General features: G+C 38.0%; 1 pseudogene; it reads left to right on the forward strand.

Annotated features, from left to right (window-relative positions):
- Positions 1-762: 762 nt before the first annotated feature.
- Positions 763-861, forward strand: LOC132287480 (small nucleolar RNA R71; annotated as a pseudogene).
- The last annotated feature ends 3,819 nt before the right edge of the window (positions 862-4,680 follow it).

The raw sequence follows: 4,680 nt of genomic DNA on the forward strand, positions 1-4,680 counted from the left end.
GAGTGAGAATAAAACAATTGTGTGTTAGCCTCTAAAGTGCCCAAAACATTTAAAACTTTCTCTTCAAAAGTGGGATTTCGAGAATTACCTTGGGAATATGATTGGTTGGGAAAATGAGAATTAGAGAATTGATTCCCTTGTGATTGTTATGGCCTATAACCTTGGGATCCTTGGTTTTGCATTGGAGGTGGAATATACTTCCCTTAAAAACCGCCTTGGGGAGGGTTTGAGCCTTCCCCTTGGTTTTTCCATGAGAAGTTCAGATGATTTCTCCAACTTGGATTGTAATGAGTACCATAAGGATTGTTCCATTGGTTCACAAAAGCCACATTGACTTGTTCATTAGGTTCACTTTGCATTTGTCCATGAGGATAATAAGAAGTAGAATGAAGAATACTAGAACAAGTCATACAAGTTTCATTTAATGCACGATGAGAATGGTTAGGAAAGGAAGATATTTGGTTCGCCGAATTCTGGTTAATCAAAAATTGATCAAACTTTTGAGACAAAGACTTCATTTCGGCGACTATTTCATTTGAATGTTCGACTTGATGTAAGCCTACACTCTTCCTACCTTGTGAATTTCTACCATTCTTTGATGACAATGTTCTATGCAAAGAATTTTCACTCATGATTTCATAGACACGCCACACGTCATCCTCATGCCTATCAATGTAAGAGCCAGCCATGGAAACATCAACCATGCCCTTATAATTATCCGATAAGCTCTCAAAGAAATATTGAACTAATTGCCATTTGGGCATGTCATGATGTGGACACTTCCTTAGCAATTCATTGAAGCGTTCCCATGCCTCATGAAATGTTTCTCCATCCCCATGTGAAAATTCTCGAATTGAGGTCCTCATGGCATTGGTCTTAGAAACCGGATAGTACTTCTTCAAAAACTCTTGTTGCATTTCTGCCCAAGAAGTGATTGAAAAAGGCCTAAGATTATTAAACCAATATTTTGCCTTGACTTTAAGGGTGAATGGAAAAGGTTTAAGCCTTAAGACTTCTTCCGGCATGTCCGTGTATTTCACGGTAGAACAAACTTCAAGAAACTCATCCAAATGCTTGTAAGGTTCTTCACTAGGAAGTTCATGAAAGTTAGGAAACATTTGAATGGTTTATGCTTTAATTTCATAATGGTGTGCTCGAAATGGTGGCAATTGAATGCATGTGGGTGCATTGTATTCATTAGGCACATAGTGATCTCTTAAAGCAAAAGGTGGATTAGCTACTTGAGGTGCAACATGAACACCTTGATATTGAATTCCTCGATTGACAATGGGAGGTTATGGAGCATACATGGGCCTTGGCATTCCGAATGGAACTTGGCCTTATTGTTGTGGTGGTTGGGTGAATGTATGGCCATTTGGAAGAAGGATGCCTTGTTGGTCTATGTGACCAATGTTCTTAATATGGTCATCATTATGGTCATCCATTGATAGATTGGCTCTATTCGAACTTCCTCTTCCCCTAGGATTTCTAACGATAGATTCAAGATGTAAATCAAGTGGGGCAAGAGTTGGTCTTAATGAACGACGCCCATGCATGCACAATACAAAACACAAGAAACACAAAGAATGACAAACACTATGCCATAACAACAATGTAATGAAACTCCCTCCACAAACACTTAACCCATATTCCTATGCTTTAACAAAGATGATGCAAAGAACAATAAAATAGCCTCCACGCGGGCTCACGATTTATCTAAGAATTGAATTACAAGCCTCCACGCGGGCTGACGATTTAACTAAGGAATTGAGTAAAGAAAGTCTCACAAAGGTCCTTTAGCACTTCAACTCCAAATTTTAAAGCTTAGCTTAGCAATTTTTTAAGTTTTTAGCATTTTTCCTTTCTTTGCTTGCTTGAATTGAATGCTCAATGGTTCCTTTGCTTGCTTCCTCTCCAACAATGCACCTAGTTAAGTAAGAACAACACACTAAGTAACCAAAAAGAAAAATAAAAATAAAGTAAAAACATGATTAAAAGAGTACTAATCCTAATCAATTCCACAAATACGAAGTTGCCTAATCCCTGGCAACGGTGCCAAAAACTGGTGGTGGCCGTCCTTCCATACGTTTGAGAATGTGCAATTTAGGTGAAGGCCAAGTTTTACATTTATAAAGCCACTACTACCTTTCACTATAAATATAGCTAGGGCGAGTAGGGATCGTCCCAAGGGATTGGAGTCGTACTTGAATGTGAAAATGCAACTAGGGTCAGTAGGTTGAGTGATCAAACAAGTGGTTGGTTGGTTATTTAAATTAGAGAGCAACTAAATTAAATTAAGTAAGAATGCAATGCTAAAGAGAGTAAGTAAAGGCGAGAGAGATCTTGAGGTTTAGAGATCACCACCAAGCAATGCATTTCTATATCATTGACAAATGATTAATGAGGGCAATTAGGGTGTTGCAATATTGGAGTGTGTGTATTTGGTTGATTCAATAAGCAAGGATAACTAGTTAAGCATGTATTGTCTAAACATCATGTGAAAGGCACAATATATCTAAGCTATGAAGCATTTATTGTCTAAACAACATGTGAAAGGCACAATAAATCAAACAAGTTATTAATCCTTTCATTAAGCTCACAATCCAAATACAACACAAGGATAGAAACATATGCTAATTGCATTCACAAGCTTGGATCATCAAACAACAAGCATAGATTGTCCTTCCATTTAACACTACACTACAACTACACTACATCTACACTACTAGCATGAAAATAAACTAGGGGAGAGGCACAATCCATCAAAAGGTAAGCATGAACCATCAAGAGAATCACAAAAGCATTCCTTTAAGCACTATGTTTTGACAATCTATGAATCTATGGCATCAATACACATAGACAAGCATCAATAACATAAAATCTAGAGACAAGAACATGAACATCAATTTTAGCATACATAGACAAATGGATAGAATGAAATGATCAATTGAAAGCATTAAACCACATAAATCATTGAATAAACAAGATCTATATATATCAAAGTGTCAAAATATCAATTACAACAATAATCCCTCAATAATACACAAGATTAAGATATAGAAAGTATGCGTGGGGCTAACTCTAGCCCCAAGAGGATGTCTAGCCACTCATGGTGAGGATGCTCCAACCTTCAAGGGCTAACTCCATGGAAGAGGTTTGCTCCTTGTTGATGAAGATCTCCAATGGTATCTCTAGCCTCCTCTTCCTCTCTAAACTTCCTCTCCAATAGATGATATCAAAAATAATGTTGGCTTCCAAATAGGTAGGTGAAAATGACACCCAAAATGAGCTAGGGTCGTGCACACAATAATCCCTAATGATTGGATAAAGGACAACTTTCAATGAGATGGAATTTTAACTTTTTCGCACTGGAGGAAGTTCGATCGATCGAAAGTAGGTGAGATTGATCGAAAGTAAGTGAGATCGATCGAACTTAGGCTGGATCGATCCAACTGGTTGAGCTTTTTGGAAAAAGACAAATCCGAGATATTTATGGGAGATATTTATGGGAAAAGGACAAAAGTGGTTGGTGGGTGGTACAGTTGTGGATAGGATCAATCATTTAGATAAGGACAAAGGTGTTCGATCGATCGAAGAATGATGTTGGATCGATCGAACTTTTGGACTTAAGTGCTTTGGGTCAAGGCTTAGATCTATCTTGAAGTGCTGTGATCGATCAATGTTCAATCAATCGAACCTTGGACGTGGATCGATCGAACTTGCTGCTTTGCTTCATTTTGCTTCTTTCTTTCTCCAATTTGCTCATTTCTTTGTTTAATCCCAGAATTGCTTCAATTAAGCTCTTATTTGGCTGAGTTAGCTTATTTTTGGGATAAGTGCCTGAAAATGGAAATAATACGAAATCAATCTAAAACGGTAAAGTAAGATAGATAAAGGTACTAGAATACCTAAGTGTAAGGGTTTTAAATACACACTTTTCAGTGCTCATCGGTACAACTATATACAATTCAAAAATTCATATATAGATATGCATACAAGTTATATAAACCCAAAATGCACATCAAACACTAAGCTTATAAATATGAAACACCCCTGCCTCACAAGACCATTGTTCCTCTTGAATCTGAAGAAAGTAAAGGTTTTTCAAGAAACCCTTCAAGGGTTTTGAAAGGAGGAGGATGAGGGGAAGCTTTTGTTTCCCAAGGGTTAAGTTCAAATGTCAAGGGAAGTGGTCTAAAAGCAAGGTGGTAGGTCTAGGGTTTCAAGGTCCATCAATGGTGGGAGAGAGAAAAAGTGAGGAAGAAAGAGAGATGGTGGAATTTGATGGGATTCTTCACTCACTATGTGCACTAGCACTACCTCTCTCACACACACAAATCATCCATACCCTCTATTTGACAACCAACCAAGCCTCCTCACAAGATCACATCATGTGCCTACACTTATCATCATCTAAAGTCACCTTCCACGGCTTAATCCAAGCCTTACACTTGTCAACAATACAAGCCAACAAGTGTATCAATCCTAGGCCAACAAGTGGGTGAATCCTCACCCTCCACATGTCATCATCCAAGGCTTCCAAGGGTTACCAATGGAATGATGACAAGTGGACCAATGAGAGTGTAACACTTGTCACACTTTTTCAGAAATTACAAAAAGGTCCCTCCACCAAATATCTTGCAAATTAAATTCCAAAATGGTCCCTAAGACAAATATCCC

The sequence above is a fragment of the Cornus florida genome, unplaced genomic scaffold (assembly GCF_030987335.1).
Source record: "Cornus florida cultivar Cherokee Brave unplaced genomic scaffold, ASM3098733v1 CherokeeBrave_3.0.0_Hap2_Chr11, whole genome shotgun sequence".
In the NCBI taxonomy this organism is placed as follows: Eukaryota; Viridiplantae; Streptophyta; class Magnoliopsida; order Cornales; family Cornaceae; genus Cornus; species Cornus florida.